Raw genomic sequence first — 21,830 nt, 5'->3', positions numbered from 1 at the left:
ACAACAGTCATATATGTCAATATGTCAGACATTGAAGATGGGGGAGCTTGCATTCCAGGTTGACTGCTAAGATGGCCGAATACACAAACAGACATGGTCAAACCAGCTAGTCACATGACTAAGCTGCAGGGCAACCTGAGTTTTTTGAATTTGTACAAACAGTTTGAGCAGAAAGCTGTTTGCTTCTGGACTGAGAAGAACTCTCCTGGCTGGCTCGCCAAAATGTCTCCTGCCTGTCTGCCTGCTCCCATCTCTTTCTCACAAGCCTCTGAATCCACTGAAGACACATGAACCCCGAGAGAGACGTCTCCTACAGCTAACAGGTTTGAAGAAGAATACTGGGTCCCAACGAAAAGCAAGATCTACCTCCAATCAAGGACTCTACAGTGAGCTCGAAGAACCATAACAACAACTCTTTAGATATTGCCTCAAACCTTTCTACTTTATTTTTTCTTCTTCTGTCTCTGTTTGCATGTGTGTATTGCATATGCATGCTAGCGTGGGGTGCAGCATGTATCCGTAAGTGTTAACCCAATTAGAGTTTAAATTTAATAATTTTCAACTTTTCTTCTTTAGACCTAAGAAAGCCTGTTTGTGCTGGCTTTTTTGCCTTACAATTGGAAAGCGGTGAACAAGGATTCACCAAGGGGGAGCTAAAAATGCGGTGTGTTTAAAATTAAACCCTGTTACAGTAAGACCAGGTGAAGGCTGAGAGGGAACCCTAGATCTCTTTGTTACCTGGTCTTAACAGAGGGTATAATATAAGGAAAGATGAACAGGGTGAGTCTCCCTTCTCTTGAAAAAGAAGACTGAGGGGTGACCGAACAGAGGTTTTTAAAATTTTGAAAGATCTTGATAGAGTGGATACAGAGAGAATGTTTCCACTTCTGGGGAAGAGCATAACTAGAGGCCATCAATAAAAAATAGTCACCAAGAAACTAAATAGAGAGTTCAGAAGAAACGTCTTTACCCAAAGAGTGGTGAGAATTTGGAACATACTACAGGGAATGGTTGAAGCGAATAGTATAGATGCATTTAAGGGGAAGCTAGTCAAGCATATGAGGGAGAATGGAACAGAAGGTTACAATGATAGCTGAGTAAAGATGGGAGGAGGCTCAAGTGGAGCATAAACGCCAGCATGGACCGGTTGGGCTGAATGGCCTGCATTTCTGCTGCATATCCTATGCAATCCATATGCTACCTATTATCAAAGAAGCAATTAACTAGATTGGTGCACAAAGCCTCAATGAATTTCCATATATAGAAGTAATCCACAATACCACAGCAGCAGTAATCTCTGTTCCAGTCCACATAGTTTTGATGAATGACATAAATAAGTGCAACCTCGAATGGGAGGATCACTATTGAAATGAAGTTGTGTTGGGCGAATGTGCACAAGCAAACGAGTTTGCCAAGAACACAATGAAGATAGCTTTTGTATAAATATGTAAAAGGCTGTTGAGTATGCACACATGGGGCTGGATTTTACCAGGCGGCAGACGAAAACGTCGTGGTCCGCATATCGCGCGCCGCCATGCTGCTGCGATGTTGCACATGGCGGCTAATTTAAATACGCCAGTCGGCCTGCCCCACCCAAATGATGTGGAGGGGGTGGGCTCATTGACACCAGCAATGGCATCAATTGCCTGTGTGCAGGCGCTGACGCTATTTTTAAAAGGTGGCCAGCTCTGCTGGCTAATTTACATTTTTAAAGTTACGATCAAAAATCTGTTGCCCCTTTCCCAACCCCCAATAACAATTAAATTCAGTATTTGCCCTCTCCTCACCCAAAACACTTTCCTTCCTCACATGACCTTCCCCCCTCCCCCCACAAACTGAACAAAGTGCAGAGGTCGCCCCAATCCCACCATTCCCTACACTAGTATTGTAAATCTGACCCTGTTCTCCCCCCCGCGTCCCCACTGCGGTAACAATAAAAAGATCCCCCCCTTCCCCACAACTGTGGCGCATGCTTTCCTTGGACGGGAAAGTGAAGGTGTGTCACTGCCGGCTACCGCTCAGAAGATCACGGCCCAAAGATAAGGTTGGATTGAATTTTATTGAACACAATTCATGTGCTTTATTTATATATTCAAAGCTGGGTCTCATCACCCAGCAGCAGGGGGCTGCCAAAGAGCCTCGTCACCGCTGGGATGATTAGGCCCGGTCCTCTCAGCATTGGGCTCAGTGGTGAGCAGCTGCCAGAAATATCTTCCAGTCTCACCACACCCCCCCCCGCCCCCCGCCACAGAGCCCGCGTCGGGAGCTTCGTAAAATCCCGGCCATGGACAACCTTAGGCAAGGATAGTCAGAGATTTGTATGATTATATATTAACATGCTGTTAATCAGCCATTACTGGGATCTAGGGCAGGCTTAGTACAGCAACACTGACCTATTGTTTGCCAGCCATTTGCTATAAACTGCAGTCAAAGTTCAACTAGTAGGCGGTGGTGTGGTGGTATTATCACTGGACTAGTAACCCAGAGACCCAGGGTATTCCTCTGGGGACATGGGTTCGAATCCCACCATAGCAGAAGGTGGAATCTGAATTTAATTAATAAATCTGGAATTAAAAACTAGTCTAATGATGGCCATGAAACCATTGTCGATTGTTGTAAAAACCCATCAGGTTCACTAATGTCCTTGAGGGAAGGAAATCAGCTGTCCTTACCTGGTCTGTCCTACATGTGACTCCAGACCACAGCAATGTGGTTAACTCTTACATGCCCTCTGAAATGGCCTAGCAAGCCACTCAGTTGTACCTAACCGCTACAAAGTCTATAAAAAGTAATGAAACCGGGCGGACCACCCAGCATCGACTTAGGCACCGGAAACGACAACGGCAAACCCAGCCCTGTCGACCCTGCAAAGTCCTCCTTACTAACATCTGGGGGCTTGTGCCAAAGTTGGGAGAGCTGTCCCACAGACTAGTCAAGGAACAGCCTGACATAGTCATTCTGACGGAATCATACCTTACAGACAATGTCCCAGACACTGCCATCACCATCCCCGGGTACGTCCTGTCCCACAGGCAGGACAGACCCAGCAGAGGTGGTGGTACAGTGGTATACAGTAGGGAGGGAGTTGCCCTGGGAGTTCTCAACATTGACTCTGGACCCCATGAGGTCTCATGGCATCAGGTCAAACATGGGCAACGTAACCTCCTACTGATTACCACCTACCGCCCTCCCTCAGCTGATGACTCAGTAGTCCTCCATGTTGAACACGACTTGGAGGAAGCTCTGAGGGTGGCAAGGGCACAAAATGTACTCTGGGTGGGGGACTTCAATGCCCATCACCAAGAGTGGCTCGGTAGCACCACTACTGACCGAGCTGGCCGAGTACTAAAGGACATAGCTGCTAGACTGGGTCTGCGGCAGGTGGTGGGGGAACCAACACGAGGGAAGAACATACTCGACCTAGTCATCACCAATCTGCCTGCCGCAAATGCATCTGTCCATGACAGTATTGACCACCGCATAGTCCTTGTGGAGATGAAGTTCCGCCTTCACATTGAGGATGCCGTCCATCGTGTTGTGTGGCACTATCACCGTGCTGAATGGGATAGACTTCGAACAGATCTAGCAATGCAAAACTGGGCATCCATGAGGCACTGTGGGCCATCAGCAGCAGCAGAATTGTACTCAACCACAATCTGTAACCTCATGGCCCGGCATATCCCCTACTCTACCATTACCATCAAGCCAGGAGACCAACACTGGTTCAATGAAGAGTGCAGGAGGGCATGCCAGGAGCAGCACCAGGCGTACCTCAAAATGAGGTGTCAACCTGGTGAAGCTACAACCCAGGACTAATTGCATGCCAACTTGCGTAAGCAGCATGCGACAGACAGAGCTAAGCGATCCCATAACCAACGGATCAGATCTAAGCTCTGCAGTCCTGCCACATCCAGCCGAGAATGGTGGTGGACAATTAAACAATTAACTGGAGGAGGTGGCTCCACAAATATCCCCATCCTCAATGATGGGGGAGCCCAGCACATCAGTGCGAAAGATAAGGCTGAAGCATTTGCAGTAATCTGATCCATCTCGGCCTCCTCCTGAAGTCCTCAGCATCACAGATGCCAGACTTCAGCCAATTCGATTCACTCCACGTGATATCAAGAAACGACTGAAGGCACTGGATACTGCAAAAGCTATGGACCCTGACAATATTCCGGCAATAGTACTGAAGACCTGTGCTCCAGAACTTGCCATGCCCCTAGCCAAGCTGTTCCAGTGCAGCTACAACACTTGCATCTACCCTGCAATGTGGAAAATTGCCCAGGTATGTCCTGTACACAAAAAGCAAGACAAATCCAACCCGGCCAACTACCGCCCCATTAGCCTACTCTCAATCATCAGTAAAGTGATGCAAGGTGTCATCAACAGTGCCATCAAGCAGCACTTGCTTAGCAATAACCTGCTCAGTGACACTCAGTTTTGGTTCCGCCAGGGCCACTCAGCTCCTGATATTACAGCCTTGGTTCAAACATGGACAAAAGAGCTGAGCTCAAGAGGTGAGGTGAGAGTGACTGCCCTTGACATCAAGGCAGCATTTGACAGAGTATGGCATCAAGGAGCCCTCACAAAACTGGAGTCAATGGGAATCGGGGGAAAACCCTCCACTGGCTGGAGTCATATCTAGCACAAGGGAAGATGGTTGTGGTTTTTGGAGGTCAATCATCTGAGCTCCAGGACATTACTGCAGGAGTTCCTCAGGGTAGTGTCCTCGGCCCAACCATCTTCAGCTGCTTCATCAATGACATTCCTTCAATCATAAGGTCAGAAGTGGGGATGTTCATTGATGATTGCACAATGTTCAGCACCATTCGTGACTCCTCAGATACTGAAGCAGTCGGTGTAGAAATGCAGTAAGACCTGGACAATATCCAGGCTTGGGCTGATAAGTGGCTGATAAGTAACATTCGCGCCACACAAGTGCCAGGCAATGACCATCTCCAACAAGAGAGAATCTAACCATCTCCCCTTGACATTCAACGGCATTACCATCGCTGAATCCCCCACTATCAACATCCTAGGGGCTACCATTGACCAGAAACTGAACTGGAGTAGCCATATAAATACCGTGGCTACAACAGCAGGTCAGAGGCTAGGAATCCTGAGGCGAGTAACTCACCTTCTTACTCCCCAAAGCCTGTCCACCATCTACAAGGCACAAGTCAGGAGTGTGATGGAATACTCTCCACTTGCCTAGATTGGTGCAGCTCCAACAACACTCAAGAAGCTCGACACCATCCAGGACAAAGCAGCCCCCTTGATTGGCACCCCATCTACAAACATTCACTCGCTCCACCACCGACGCACAGTGTGTACCATCTACAAGATGCACTGCAGCAATGCACCAAGGCTCCGGCTCCTCAGACAGCACCTTCCAAACCGGCGACCTCTACCAACTAGAAGGACAAGGGCAGCAAATACATGGGAACACCACCACCTGCAAGTTCCGCTCCAAGTCACACACCATCCTGACTTGGAACTATATCGCCGTTCCTTCACTGTCGCTGGGTCAAAATCCTGGAACTCCCTTCCTAACAGCACTGTGGGTGTACCTACCCCACGTGGACTGCAGCAGTTCAAGAAGGCAGCTCACCACCACCTTCTCAAGGGCAATTAGGGATCGGCAATAAATGTTGGCCTGGCCAGCGACGCTCACATCCCATGAATAAATAAAAAAAAAGTTAAGTCAATGGCTAGCTGAGTCAAACTGTTGAAAACATATTATTGCGTTTCCAAGCAATCTTGATTTAACTGATCTCAGCCAAGGCAACAGCTGGGCACTATAGTTGTCCTCACTGTTCCGGAGCTAATGACAAGGATATCACCAAGAATCAATTCTGCTGCTTATTTCTGCCAAGTGAGGGCTGCAGGAAAGAATGGGCAGATGGATACAGGAGCCAAAACCTTCACTTTTGACATATTTTGTATCTCAATTGCTATTGGCAAGTTTTCGACAAACTCAAATGTAAGTTTACTGTATGGGCTTAATTTTCCATTGTGAGCTCCTTGTCATAACTTCAGATACAGATTTAGGCAAATATAGCAATTGCCCTTTCGCTCTTGAACCTTTCACGAGTGGGAACAGTTTCTCCTTATCTACTCTGTCCAGGCGCCTCATGATTTTGAATACCTCTATCAAAACACCTCTCGGCCTTCTCTTCTCCAATGAAAACAGTTCCAACTTCTCCAATCGATCTTCATAACTGAAGTTCCTCATCCCTGGAACCATTCTCGTGAATCTTTTCCGTACTCTCTCCAATGCCCTCACATCTTTCCTAAAGTCCAGCGCCCAGAACTGAACGCAATACTCCAGCTAAGGCGACACTGATACAAGTTCAACATAACCTCCTTGCTCTTGTACTCTATGCCCCTATTAATAAAGCCCAGGATACTGTATACTTTATTAATTGCTCTCTCAACCTGTCCTGCCACCTTCGATGACTTATGCACATATACACCCAGGTCACTCTGCTCTTGCACCCCCTTTAGAGTTGTACCCTTTATGTTGTATTGTCTGTCCATTTTCTCCCTACTGAAATGAATCACTTCACATTTCACTGCATTGAACTTTATCTGCCATTTGTCCGCCCATTCCACCATCTCGTCTTTGTCCTTTTGATTTTCTGCACTATCCTCCTCACAGTTCACAATGCTTCCAAGTTTCATATCATCTGCAAATTTTGAAATTGTGCCCTGTACAATTAATATATAATCAGGAAGAGCAAGGGTCCCAACACTGACCCCAAGGAAACTCCACCACAAACCTACCTGCAGCCTGAAGAACATCCATTAACTGCTACTCTCTGTTTCCTGTCACTCTCCGATGTTCTCCGAGTCTGAACAATGTGACCAGAATGAAATGGATATGTGGACATAGGTTACATCCTTACCAAAGAGAAAACAAGGAGTGGCCTTGGTGTTGTTGCTTCCTACAAGAAGTAAAATCAGATGTAAAGTATTTTGTGAACTCCATTGTTATCAGTTGGATGATGATGAAGGTTTAGACCTTCCATTCGAGTTATTGGATGAAGCTTACAAGAAAGATGATCTGTTAAGTGCCTATGAGGCATGGTTAGCCTTTGATAGATTTCAGAAAATGGATGGTCATTCCATGGAGGAATAGATCATGGATTTTAAAAGATTGGATAAAAGATTTATGAAATTCAACTTGGGAATCTCTGGATCAGTACTAGCATTTAAGTTGCTGCATTGTGTAAGAAGTTTCATATGGACAGGCTCCTGGTTCTAACTTGTCGTTCTGTTTTCAGAGATAGAGACCCTGTTGGATGTGATGTCTGCTGTCGTGAAACAATTCCTGGGGAATCAACCCTTTCCCTCAGCCTTGGTGGAATACATGTGACATTCTGTGGTCATCCAGAATGGACTCAGTGAAAGGAATCATGCAGTGGCCAATGAAATGCTGCTTAACATTTTAGCTGATCAACAAGGCTACAAGTTGTTGTAGCCTTGTCGGGCGGCACAGTGGCGCAGTGGTTAGCACCGCAGCCTCACAGCTCCAGCGACCCGGGTTCAATTCTGGGTACTGCCTGTGTGGAGTTTGCAAGTTCTCCCTGTGCCTGCGTGGGCTTCCTCCGGGTGCTCCGGTTTCCTCCCACAGCCAAAAGACTTGCAGGTTGATAGGTAAATTGGCCATTATAAATTGCCCCTAGTATAGGTAGGGGAATATAGGGATGTGGTAGGAATATGGGATTAGTGTAGGATTAGTATAAATGGGTGGTTAATGATCGGCACAGACTCGGTGGGCCGAAGGGCCTGTTTCAGTGCTGTATCTCTAAATCTAAAAAAAGTCTAAATCTAAAAAAGTTAACAACCCCCATGGCATGGACAGTTCATGCAAAGAATTCACTTCAGATGGTTAGAGGGTATAGTCGCTATCAGTTGGTCTACGGGCAAAATCCCAAATTGTCTTCTGTGCTGTGCGACAATGCTCCTGTTGTAGAATGTACTGCTATTAGTTCCATTTTTTCTACCCTGTTGAATGCTCCATAGAGTCATAGAATGGCTGCAGCACAGAAGGAGGCCATTCACCCCATCATGTCAATGCTGGCCCTCTACAAGCAACTTACCTAGTCCCACTCCCCCCGCCTTTTTCCCTTAGTCCTGCAATTTTTTTCTCTTCTGATAATTATCTAATTCCACCTTGAAAGCCACATTTGAATCTACCTTCACCACACTCTGAGGCAATGCATTCCAGATCCTAACAACTTGCTGCATAAAAAAAAGTTCATCCTCTACAGATTAATAATTAATAATCTGTACAGATTACTTAATTTCTGATCCTTCTCTTCCTTCCATTAGACCTATCATGAATTTGATTGGCTTTCTTTCATCAGGTGTAATAAATGGAACTCAACCTAAAATGCCAACTTGCCCTTTCTCATTTCAGATGCCAATTGGTATATGTCATCAAGTCTGAGGTCTCGTAGAAAATTCGCAGAGCTCTGAGGCATCATGTAAGATCATTCCAGATAGAATTTAATTCAGAAGATTTGGTGTATTATAAGAGTGAAGATCATAAGGAATGGAAAGGCCCTGGTAAGGTAATAGGTCGTGATGGTAAGGCCGTACTTATCAAAAATGGCAATCAAGCTGTTAAGGTACATTCTTCATGATTAGTCAGAATTAATTTCAAAATCTCGGATTCTGAGCAGCTGATAGGAGTAAGTTAAGCACCTGGTACCTCAAATGCGCATGCATTTTGTGATTAAGGTCCTGAGGCTCAGAATACGGTAGATCAAGTGCTACGCAGTGGTAATGTGAGTGATCATGATACACAGGACAGAACTATCACATCCAAAGCTTAATTGCCCAAAGTGGGTACTCGGGTGACATATATTCCAGAAGGGTCTAGTAAATGGAGGAATGTGATAATTATGAGACTTGCAGGAAAAGTTACTGTTAAGTTTAAATATCAGTTGGATGTTCAGGATGATGGCCAAGAAATGAGGCCCATGGACGGGCAGAATGTTGTGAGAGAGTGAAGAGTAAGAACGGGCAGTGCAGGTTCTGATAGTGTATCTGGAAGTGACTCTTACATCAGAAAACCATCACATACCAGATAAAGAACGTCCAATAGTGGAAAAGGGAGATATCACAGTAGTAGTCCCAACAGACATAAAAGTGCAAACAGAGACCGTAGAATGGATTACAATACACAATGAAACAAAGGTCACAGAAACCCTCGAAGCAGATCCAGAAGCAGAAGGCCTCATGATCGTGACATAAACGTGAGGATAAACTAATAAGAGAGGCAAAACAAAGGGGATTAGATAGGTGGAGAGGAGGGGCAGCACCTCCAAAAGTGCAACACTCTCTTTGCACTGCACTTCAGTGTCAGATTGGATTTTTTTGCTAGGCCCTGGACTGGGACTGAAAGGCTCAACCTTCTGTCTCAGCGGCAGGAGTTCTGCCGTTGAGCCAAGACTGACACCGAACAAGTAAGTGAAGCAATTTGAGGGAAGTTTGAATCTATCTTGGGAATAAGAAATGGCTATCTGAAAGCCAGTGGCAGAGGTTTAAATGTACTCAGTTCTCTAAAGAGAACATTCACACTATTATTTTGCAGGCTATTTGCAAGCATAACTTCTAAATGTATTAGAAATATAGTGGAACAGTTATGTATGTGCAGATATTAACCAGAGCAAAAAAAGATCCTGGCAGGTGAACCTGAAAAATATTGCAGACCACTCACCAAATATAAAGCCTAGATGTCAGAACAAGTAAGAAAATCTATCTTAACACAGAGTACGATATGAGTAGTCAATAAACACATGAGTTTCCACACGCTTCTCTCCGCTTGTTTGTTCATTGAACTGTAATTAATATTAATAATGATGTAACTGAATTATCTCACTGGAGATTTCCCTCATATATAAATACCGGACTCCTCTGAATGTATCATATAATCAGGCAGAGCTGTTGCCTCTGGCAATAACAGAAACCATTACGTCTCACTGAAAATGCGTGAACCAACCGTACTCCATCAGATAGAAGACATTTTCTATACTGTTCTTGCAGTTATTGGAGTTCCAGGTAAGCCAATTAATCACTTAATAGAAGCAAATGTCTTTTGCGATATGTCTCACAAATGCAACTTCAAATGTTTGATAATGCCATCTTGGAGAAGTTATGCTGAACCTCTATAAAGCTCTGGTCAGGCTACAACTAGAGTATTGCATCCAGTTCTGGTCACCACACTTTAAGAAGGATGCGAGGGTCTTTGAGAGGGTACAGAGGAGATTTACAAGAATGGTTCCAGGGTGAGGGATTTTAGCTACAAGGTTTAGTTGGAGAAGCTGGGGTTGTTCTCCTTGGAACAAAGGAGATTGTGGCGAGATATCACAGAGGTGTCCAAGATTATGACAGATTTTGATAAGGTAGACAAAGAAAAGCTGTTCCTATTAGCTGATGGTACAAGGACTAGGGGACACAGATTTAAGGTTTTGGGCAAGAGATGCAGGGAAGATGTGAGCAAGAACATTTTTACATAGTTAATGATAATAATCTGGAACTCACTGCCAATGTGGTGGAAGCAGAGATGATTAATAAATTCAAAAGGAAATTGGATGAACACTTGAAGGAAATAAACTTGCAGGGCTACAGGGATCAAGAAGGGGAATGGGACTGACTGAATTGCTGTAAGGAGAGCTGGCATAGACCTGATGGGCTGAATGACCTCCCTCTATGCCATAAATGACTCTACCGGCTGGATTTCTGGGATTGGGAACCCAATGCCCGCATAACTTCTGGCTCCCAGCCCAGCCCTGAGTAATGCCATATTTATATGTAAAGTGTCTAAGTTGGACACCCCATTAATGGCACCAGGACTGGCATGGAGGCGGGACTTGGAAAATGAGGGCCCTCAAAAAAGGCGAATGGCAGTCATGGCTGGGCTTTCCATTTGCTGAAGAGATGGATCTGCAGGTGACTGAAAGGGCCAGCACTGTAACAGGCGACCTCATACTTCCCTGATATTATTGCTGGCATTTGGGAAAAGGAGCTCTCCTAGAAATGCAAAGAGGGCCTGCACGGAGGTGGCAACCGAGGTCAGCAGCAGGGGAGTGACTTGAATCACATGGGTGCAAAGTCGCAAGAGCTTCAATTACGTGATAAGGTCTGGAAAGGTGAGTGGCAAGTGAAGCCCAGGTGACAGGCTACCAACTCTGGATGCAGCAGCATGCAGATGAGCTGAACTCATGGAATGCCCATAGGTCTCCCTAAAATTGTCAGATCAAGTGTCCAGTTGCAGCACTGAGACAGCGGCCGCCTTCACATATGAGGTGCTATTCAGAAGAGGGGTGCAGCTTTTCATCTGACTGTCATACTAGAATAGGTGAGGGAGGACAGCCTACTCATGCATCATGCTCCCCTCATCCTGCAGGAAAAGAAAGCTCACACCGCTTGGGAAATGACTTGATCCAGTGGTGGTGTGGCAGACTTCCATCCACTTACCGCAATGGAGGAGGCAGCACTGGAGATCACCAGGATGCCAATGTGTCAGTCTGTGGGGATGGCAAGATGGGAGGTTGTGAATAGCAGGCTTATTTGATAACTCTACCCTGAGGTGAAGGGCATTAAGGAGACTCCTGCCCAATGTGTACTGTGGCTCTTTGACCGTTGTCATCTATGGGGTTGATTGTGCTGGGCAGCTGCTGAGTGGGCTCAGTTCCCATAACCATTTTCCTGTGTTTCCCACAGGATCAGTTGCAGAGGGGCAGCAGAGTGCCCAAGCACAATCGTCGCCACCATTCTCGACGTGGGGAGACTGAACGAAGCCAGCACTATCACATCATTCCTCCACACCATTCAGCAGGGCAGACATGGCCACCTCAGTTGGGCCCCAGAGTAGCATAGAAAGAGGGGCATTGGGTGAACCTCACATCACGCCTGAGCAAGAGGAGTAGGGTGAGGCAGAGTCAGCTGTGGGCAGTCTCCCTTGGACAGACACAGCGATGCTACGTGGGGTGAAGATGCCGGTCCTCGGGTGTCACATAAAGGAAGGGTCTTCCTGGAGAATCAGAAGCAGATAACTTCCCGATTGTTGGAGATTCCTGAGACATTCTGGAGCCATGGTCAGTGAATGGAGGAGTCCATGCAGAGCATGTGCTCAGTCATGACTCTGGGTTTTGAGCACATGGGGTCCTCCATTGAAAGATTGGACAACCTCTTACAAAGCCTTATGCAGTATCATGCTTAGTGGGTGCAGGAGCAGCACGCTGATATGCACAGAAAGAGAGATGGTGCAGAGATAGTTGGAGTTGCTTCCAGCTGTGTCCCAGCCAGTGGCCTCATCCAGCATCCAAGGATGGCAGGAAAAGGCAGGTGAAGTATCTGATAAGGGGGCCACCCTTCAGCGGGCAATGGCATCATTCTTCATTCCCTCATCCTCTCCGACTCAAGAACCATCTATACCGCAAGACCCTGTGACAGAGGCAGCCGTTGCAATGACACAGGCGTGGCAGTCTGTGGAGGAGCCCCCATGGGCATCTCAGAGATGAGGACAGCAGCCATGGGCATCTCCACTGCCTCCACCCCATCCTGTGCCACAGGGGGAGCATCCCACAGAAGTGTTCGAGAAAGAAAGGCAACACGCCATTGATTTCACTTTATGGGTCACCTGGGTGCTGTATTCGCAATTCGTATGCTGATTTTCTTTTCTTGTAATCATACTTGCTTAGTTTCTCGGTCAGATTTGTGTGTGTTATTAATGCTTTCTAACAAAAAGGCGTTGGAGTTTCAGGGGTGGTGCGGGGGAGGTGGGGGGGGTGGGTGGTGGTGGTGCAGCCTGGGTTAGCTGTGTTTCCACGCAGTGTGATGTTGGAGAATGTTGGCGGTGGAGGGCCCATTCTCTATGGTCGTAGGTGGCAATGGGACTCCTCAGGTACGGCTGATTGCAGGAGGATTGCTCTCCATGCTGGAAGCTGAGTAATGGGCATTTTTTCATAAGGGCTCAGAGGGGCTCTGGTGAAATATTGCTGCATCAATGTGGCCCTTGTGGCCATGCCTGTCTACCGATTACCGTGAGCCTTACGACAGCCTTGGCAGTTTTCCTGCAATGCCAGTGCGCTGAGCAACTCTGCAATGCCCCCTTCGTCCTCCTCTTCCTCCTCTAGTCCTCCTCTGAGGAACAGTGGCATTTCAGATCCTCCTCTTCATCTAGCTCTAGCAGGGTGCAATAGGTGACGACAACGCAAGACACTCTGGTTGGCTCATACTAAACGACACCACCCAACCGATCATGGCAACAGAAGTACATCTTCAAGATGTTAATGGTCTGTTCAATGGCTGGTAAGTGGTGGGTCAGAGTTTGAATCGCCAGGTGGTGGTTCCCATTTCCAGAAGCATTGAATGTGGCAGGGATCAGTAAGAGGAGGTAAAGGTGGGTTATTGGGTGTGAGGGGAGGGTATTAGTGATTGCAGGTCAAGGTGGGTTTTTGGGTCTAAATCAGAGTTAAAATGTATATTTGTGAATACATGGAGTGTTGTTCAGAAGATTGGTGAGTTACAGGCGCAGATTGACTTATTGAAATATGATGATGTGGCTATAACGGAGACCAGGCTCAAAGGTGGACAGGACTGGGTGTGAAATATTCTTAGATACAAGGTGTTCAGGAATGATAGGAAAGGGAAAAAAGGGGGAGGGGTGGTGGTGGTATTGATTAAGGAGAGCATTGCAGTGTTGGAGAGAAAGGGGGCAATTCTAAAGGGGGCGCAGGAGCTGAGGGACCTGAATGTATATGTGCAGAAGTCATTGAAGGTGGTAGGACAGGTTGAGAGAGCTGTTAATAAAGCATTCGGTATCCTAGGCTTTATTAATAGGGGCATAGAGTACAAGAGCAAGTAAGTTATGTTGAACTTATATAAGACACTAGTTCGGCCTCAGCTGGAGTATTACATCCAGTTTAGGAAAGATATGAGGGCATTGGAGAGACTACAGTAAAGATTCACAGGAATGGTTCCAGGAAAGAGGAAATTCCATTTTGAAGATAGATTGGAGAAGTTAGGACTGTTTATCCTGGAGAACAGAAGCCTGAGAGGTGATCTGATAGAGGTATTCAGAATCATGAGGGGTCTGGACAGAGTAGATAGAGAGAAACTGTTCCCACTCGTGAAAGGATCGAGAACGAGAGGGCACAGATTAAAGTAATTGGTAAGAGAAGCAAAAGTGACATGAGGAAAGACTTTTTTCACACAGCGAGTGGTTAAGGTCTGGACTGCATTGCCTGAGTGTGTGGTTGGAGGTGGGTTCAATTGAAGCATTCAAAAGGGAATTAGACTTTTATGTGAGAAGGAAGAATATGCAGGGTTACAGGGAAAAGGCAGGGAAATGGAACTGAGTGAGTTGCTCTTTCGGAAAGCTGGCGTGGACACGATGGGCAAATGCCCTCTTTCTGCACTGTATCAATTCTGTGATTCTGTAATAGACAGCTCTGGTTGTGGTGTTTCACTCCATCTCTGTCAGGATAGCAGACGGGCATCAGGAGCTATCAATTTAAGGATTAACCCTTTATCCCCAGCAGCCACCCACGGAGTCTGGATGTGGGCCTGAAGATGTGCAGCAATTGGGACTCTTGAAGGATAAAGGAATCATGACAGCTTCGCAGCCAATGGGCACAGACCAGCAAGATGTGCTTCATGTGGTCACAGACCAGCTGGACATTCAATGAGTGGTCCCTTTCTGTTCAGGAATCTGACTGTCTGGTCTGTTGCTGCCTTGATGCCCCCCTGGACGTAAGGAAATCCATTGATGATGGCAAAGCCTGATGTCCTCTGTGCCTACGCAGGCCCAGCTATGTCAAAATAGATATAGCTCCCTGCCTTCCGGAATGGGGCATCTGTGACTTGTCTAATGGCATGATGAAAAAGCCCTTCCAAACACTCCTACAGGAGATGCAGAGACCAAGTGGGCCCACATCAGAGACGCCATCTATGACTCAGCAATGACCACCTATGGCAAACGTGTGAAGCGGAATGCAGGCTGGTTTCAATCTCATTTTGAAGAGCTGGAACCTGTCACAGCCACTAAGCGCATTGCACTGCTGAACTACAAGAAAGCCCCCAGCGAGTTAACATCCGTAGCATCAAAAGCAGCCAGAGGCGCTGCACAAAGAACAACCAGGCACTGTGCAAAAGACTACTGGCAACACCTATGCAGTCATATTCATCTGGCCTCTGACACCGGAAAAATCAGAGGAATGTATGATGGCATTAAGAGAGCTTTTGGGCCAACCATCAAGAAGATCGCCCCCCCTCAAATCTAAATCAGAGGACACAATCACTGACCAACACAAGCAAGTGGACCAATGGGTGGAGCACAACCTAGAACTGTACTCCAGGGAAAATGTTGTCACTGAGACCGCCCTCAATGCAGCCTAGTCATCTGCCTGGATGAGCTGGATGTACAGCCAACAAAATCGGAACTCAGTGATGCCATTGATTCTCTAGCCAGCGGAAAAGCCCCTAGAAAGGATGGCATTACCCCTGAAATAATCAAGAGTGCCAAGCCTGCTATACTTTCAGCACTGTACGAACTGTTTAGCCTGTGCTGGGACGAGGGAACAGTACCACAGGACATGCGCAATGCCGATATCATCACCCTCTATACGAACAAGGGTGACCGCGGTGACTACAACAACTACCGTGGAATCTCCCTGCTCAGCATAGTGGGGAAAGTCTTCGCTCGAGTCGCTTTAAACAGGCTCCAGAAGCTGGCTGAGCGCATATACCCTGAGGCACAGTGTGGCTTTCGAGCAGAGAGATCCACCATTGACATGCAATTCTCTGTTCGCCAGCTACAGGAGAAATACTGTGTACAACAGATGCCCCTCTACGTTGCTTTCATTGATCTCACCAAAGCCTTTGACCTCGTCAGCAGATATGGTCTCGTCAGACTACTAGAAAAGATTGGATGTCCACCAAAGCTATTAAGTATCATTACCTCATTCCATGACAATATGAAAGGCACAATTCAGCATAGTGGCGCCTCATCAGACCCCTTTCCTCTCCTGAGTGGCGTGAAACAGCGCTGTGTTCTCACACCTACACTGTTTGGGATCTTCTTCTCACTGCTGCTTTCACATGCGTTCAAGTCTTCAGAAGAAGGTATTTTCCTCCACACAAGATCAGGTGGCAGGTTGATCAACCTTGCCCGTCTTAGAGCGAAGACCAAAGTACGAAAAGTCCTCATCAGGGAACTCCTCTTTGTTGACGATGCTGCATTAACATCTCACATTGAAGAGTGTCTGCAGAGACTCATCGACAGGGTTGCAGCTGCTTGCAACAAATTTGGCCTAACCATCAGCCTCAAGAAAACGAACATCATGGGACAGGACGTCAGAAATGCTCCATCCATCAATATCGGCGGCCACACTCTGGAAGTGGTTCAAGAGTTCACCTACCTAGGCTCAGCTATCACCAGTAACCTGTCTCTCGATGCAGAATTCATCAAGCGCATGGGAAAGGCTTCCGCTGTTATGTCCAGACTGGCCAAGAGAGTGTGGAAAAATGGCGCACTGACACTGAACACAAAAGTCCGAGTGTATCAAGCCTGTGTCCTCAGTACCTTGCTCTACAGCAGCGAGGCCTGGACAACGTATGTCAGCCAAGAGTGAGGTCTCAATTCATTCCATCTTCGCTGCCTCCGGAGAATCCTTGGCATCAGGTGGCAGGTCCGTATCTCCAACACAGAAGTCCTCGAGGTGACCAACATCCCCAGCATATGGACCCAACTGACCCAGTGGCGCTTGAGATGGCTTGGCCATATGAGCCGCATGGAAGATGGCAGGATCTCCAAGGACACATTGTACAGTAAGCTCGTCACTGGTATCAGACCCACCAGCCGTCCATGTCTCTGCTTTAAAGACGTCTGCAAGCGCGACATGAAGTCCTGTGACATTGATGACAAGTCGTGGGAGTCAGTTGCCAGCGATCGCCAGAGCTGGCGGGCAGCCATAAAGGCGGGGCTAAAGTGTGGCGAGTCGAAGAGACTTAGCAGTTGGCAGGAAAAAAGACAGAAGCGCAAGGGGAGAGCCAACTGTGTAACAGCCCCAACAACCAATTTTATCTGTAGCACCTGTGGAAGAGTCTGTCACTCTAGAATTGGCCTTTATAGCCACTCCAGGCGCTGCTTCACAAACCACTGACCACCTCCAGGCGCTTACCCATTGTCTCCCGAGACAAGGAGGCCAAAGAAAGAAAATATTACATTTTAAAAGTTCCCTTATTTACTTCAAACCTTTCACTCTCACACACATGCATATACATAGGTTAACCAAAAGTAAAATTAAAAAGGGATTTTTGGGTTAGAGCTCTGTTACTGAGAAAAAGCACATGGGTTGATTACTTGCTCATTTTTGAGGAAAACAGCAGATGAGATATGTTGTTCCAAAACTGGCATACAGTCTAACCTCTGAGTACACTTAGACAGTCTGAGATCTTTAGAACAGTTCTTTACAGGTGGCGTTGCAAATATTTTATCAGGCTTTCTTCAAATACATGAAACAAGATGAATTGACACCATGGACTTCTCAGGGTCTTTAGAGTTTTTCTGGAAAATGAAGCTGGGTTGTGGTCTTCTCTTCTTCCTTGGAATTCTCTCCTTCTTCTGGTTGTCTTTTTTTGTAGCAAATTTGTCAGTGGAGCAGCTAAAGTATTAAAATTTGATACAGACTTTTGGTAGAAACCACACACTCATGATTTCTCGCTTAGTTCTGGGCTGGGGAGCTCCACTGACGCTTGTACTTTTGCTCTTCTTGGCAGCACTTGTCCTTGCCCTACTATATGCCTAAGGTAGGTTACTCTGGCTTTTGCAAATTCACTTTTGGCAAGGCTTATCACTAAATTAGCTGATTGTAATTTTCTAAACAGAGCTTCTAGTTGTTCCAAGTGGTTCTTCCAAGTGTCACTGTATACCAGCACATCATCAAGGTAAAGCACACAGTTAGGAACACTGGCTACCACTTGGTTCATTAGTCTCTGAAAAGTGGCTGGGTCATTTGTTTTAGCCGGAATGGCATCTCTCGGCATTGGAGAAGACCGTCTGGTGTGACAAAGGCTGACATTTCTTTAGCTCGGGGTGTTAAAGGAACCTGTCAGTACCCCTTTAACAAGTTTATTTCTGTAAGAAACGTGGTACTGCCCATTCTGTCAATACAATCTTCCAAGCGAGGAATTGGGTAGGAGTCTGCCTTTGTTACCGCATTATCCTTTCTGTAGTCTAGTTGAACCTCAGGTTTTGGCTATAACACCACTGGGGAACTCCAGCTGCTTTGACTCAGTTCAATTAGATGGTTTTCTACTTTTACCTGGGCCTGATTCTCTGGACTTAAGCGATAAGGATGCTGTTTTATAGGAAAGGATTTCCCTGTATACATATTATATATGGCTAACGTTGTATATCCTGGTTTGTCCCTACAGACTCTTTAAAATGCTGTGAGACACCTTGTTGGGTCTTTTTGTTATTCTGCATCTAAATATGAAAGCATAGTGTCCAATCTCCCTAACAATTCAGTATTAGCTAACCGGATAGTAGGAGGTTCAATTTGCCCTCCTTCTGCCTCATGCTCCCTATTCTTTTCATCTTTCACTGTCCTTACTATCTGACATACGATATTGTTTCAACATATTGATATGACACAGCCGACTCGTTTTGCAGTGATCTGGGATGTCAATCAAATAATTTACCAATTCTTTTGACCTTTTTATATGGACCACTTTCAGTAGTTTGCCCTGTAAAGGCAGTAATACTAGCATCTCATCCCCTGGTTGAAATGTTCGCTTCTTGGTATGCTTGTCTGTCCATTTCATCATGGTTGTTTGGGAAGCTTAAATGTATCCTGAGCCACTTAGCAGACTTGTAAGCCATTCCCGAACACAGTTACATAATCTAACACAGATGATTTGTTCCTCTGTTCTAAAAAAATTTCTTTCATTAGTTTTAGAGGACCTCATCCATTTCGATAAGCTAATTCAAAAGGACTAAAACCTTTAGACTCATTGGACTGAATTATAGTGACTCTACCGATGTTGGAGCTCATGACGGGGAGGACCAGAAAATGCTTCCGGGAGAGGCCCGCCAGGCTGCTCCATGCTTTGAATACCACCCCCCGCCCTCACCTCCGCCGCTCAGCGACAGCGCCAAATTTAAATATGCAGAGCGCTACTTACCTTGCCACATTATGTATCCCTCTGCCACTTCAGAAACACTTTTGAATATTCAGGTTAACGGGCATCTCTCACATTCCTTCCTGTTCCTGACTGATAAAAGCTGATGGGACAGAAGTTGCAGTGCTCTGAGCCAATGAAGGTTATTGCTTCCAGACAGTTTTCAACTCTGCATGCATGTTTCCGAGGTGGGAGGGGGATGGCATTACGGGCGCACAACTCTGTAGGTATGAAGGGGGGTGGTAGGGGGATGGTATTGAATGGGGCACAACACTGCATTCATGTGTGGAGGCACCACGTACCCTCCCTGCATTAAGGGGGGGGGGGGCACTCTGCCCCCTTGAATGTTTGTGGGAGTGAAGGAACAATGGCACTCCAGGAATCCTTTGTGTGGGGTGGGGACCACAAATGGTAGGCAGTTAAAGGTAATGTCACTGGTGAGCCAATCCACGCAACTCAATGATCTGAATGTGGTCAGGCTGCACCACTCTTAGTAGAAGCTAAGACGGGCAATGCCATGCCATGCCATATAGTTGATGCATGAAAGCACCTGATGTAACAATCAACATTATTCTTTGCCCTGTTAGGTGCCTTTCAAACAGTGAAGGAACCGAGTTTAATTGCAACTTGGAAATGGGGGTGGTGCACCCTGTATTCATTGATCCACTTGTCTGTTCATCCAAGAACCTGAGCTCGCCATCACCGACGGAATGGTCCACATGGATTTGGGCGGGTTCCAGGGCATCGTCCTCAGCCTGTGTCAGCGGTCGGACGTCTGGCATACCTCCACCAATCATAATTGCCTCACGCGCATTGTGGGCCTTCTTTGCCTGGAGGAGCAAGGAGGCAGATATTAAGCATTACAAAGCAACAGCACGACGCATATCACAACAGGGGTGCTGGGCTCAAAGGTGGGGAAGGCTCGGTCTGCAGCACTGAGTGATCCTGTCATGTAAGTGCCATGCTCTGAACAGCAGACAAGGGTGAGTTCTTGCATACATGCATCCATTCATGTAACATCATTCCTCCCGGCCTGACCTCTCCGTCTTTGGCATGGCAGTGGCACATATGTGCCACTCTGTGTGGGGACACCCAGCTTCAGTGCAGCCATGCTGAAAGGACCACTTACTTTTGCGGAGCGCAAGAGATCATTCATCCGCTTGCGGCACTGCACGCAATCATGCTGGATGGCCTCACAGCAGCTGACCTCCTCTGGCACCTTCACCCAGGCTTGTTTGATCAGGTGGGAAGACCTCCTCTTACCATCACAGGGGAAAAGGACTTCCTGCCTTGCCAGCACAGCCTGGAGGAGACTGAGCAGGGAGGCATTGCTGAACTGTGGGGCCGCCCTGAAGCGCCCCTCTGCCATCTTTGGGATGTTTCACACACCTTGATCTCAACAGGTAAATCAACAGTCTTCCGTTCACAGCTGCAGCAGCAAAGATCTATTTTTCAATTATAAGTAATGCAGGGCTGGCTGCTATTTAAATACGGCGCCAAAACCTGCCTTTCAGTCAGCTGATGCCGATTATGCATCAGCAAACCCGCACCCTCCAAGTCATTCGGTGGGTGGGGGTGGGGGGGGGCAGGAGGGTGGCGCGACCGGGGCATCTTAATGATCTGCTGCGCTAAATATTGTGACAGCCCTGCAAAAAACAGTCCCTGCAGGCTGACCGCCATTTTTGATGCTTGCCGCTGAGATCGGTGGCGAGCTTGTAAAATCCAGCCCATTAGGAGACTCCCTAGTGGTAAACAAAAGAAATTCCATCACTTTATCCCAATCATGGGGATATTCATGACAGTATGATCATTGTTTTGAGGGTCTAGTGGTACCCTTCTAAAGTCCCTTGTGTCAGTGGGTGGTATGCTGAAGACTTTAACTGTATTATACCCAAATTATTCATAACTTGCTATCTGGAAAATTTTGGACTTAAAATTGGAACCTTGATCCGAATTAATCTCAGTCAGTAATCCATATCTAGTGAAGAACTAGGTTAAGTTCTCTACCACTACTTTAGCAGAATTTTTTCTCAAGGAAATGGTCTCTGGAAACTGAATAGCCATATCCGTGATAGTGAGTAGATACTGGTGTCCCACTTTTGTTTTCAGTAAAGGTCCTACATAGTCTACCAACACCCTGCTAAATAGCTCCTTTCTGTTTATCAACTAATTATGATATAATAAATATCTGGAGGCCCTGTCTCCTGCTTGGAACTATTACCGATGATGACCCCAAGTTTATTCCTTTGCCAAACAAGATACACCTCTCTGGTACTGCTTGTGCAGGTCACGAAGTTGCACATCCTATGTTCCCAATGTCTGGAGATTTGCCATCAATTATACAAAGAAGAAAGAAAGGTAGTGCATTTATTGATTACCCTTTATAACCTCAGGACATCCTAAAGTGCTTTACACCAATGAAGTGCTTTTGAAGTGGAATCAATGTTGGGAATGCGGGAGCCATTTGAACAGTCAAGTCCCGCTAACTGTGATGAGATAAATGACCAATTAAACTGTTGTAATGGTGTTAGTTGAAGAATAAATGTTGGCCAGGATCCCTTCTCATCTATTTTTTTACTTAAAGCCGGAATATTTTATGTCCACCTGAGACATTTATTGTCCCATCT

The 21,830-nt window shown here is 46.5% G+C and overlaps 1 protein-coding gene across 4 annotated transcripts in view; it reads left to right on the top strand.

The window, feature by feature from the left end:
• The window catches only part of LOC137373973 (probable G-protein coupled receptor 139), a 58,731-nt gene that overhangs the window by 26,777 nt on the left and 10,124 nt on the right, over positions 1 to 21,830 (top strand). For 3 of the 4 annotated variants that reach the window (XM_068039670.1, XM_068039671.1, XM_068039669.1), the window contains one exon: positions 8,429 to 8,577. The gene's annotated coding sequence lies outside the window, so the exon portion shown is untranslated. Of the gene's footprint in view, positions 1 to 8,428; positions 8,583 to 21,830 lie in introns of those variants that run through there. The other variant, XM_068039672.1, reaches the window with a different exon arrangement.

Source organism: Heterodontus francisci, chromosome 9, assembly GCF_036365525.1.
Source record: "Heterodontus francisci isolate sHetFra1 chromosome 9, sHetFra1.hap1, whole genome shotgun sequence".
Taxonomy (NCBI): Eukaryota; Metazoa; Chordata; class Chondrichthyes; order Heterodontiformes; family Heterodontidae; genus Heterodontus; species Heterodontus francisci.
This window is presented reverse-complemented; position numbering and strand designations above follow the sequence as displayed.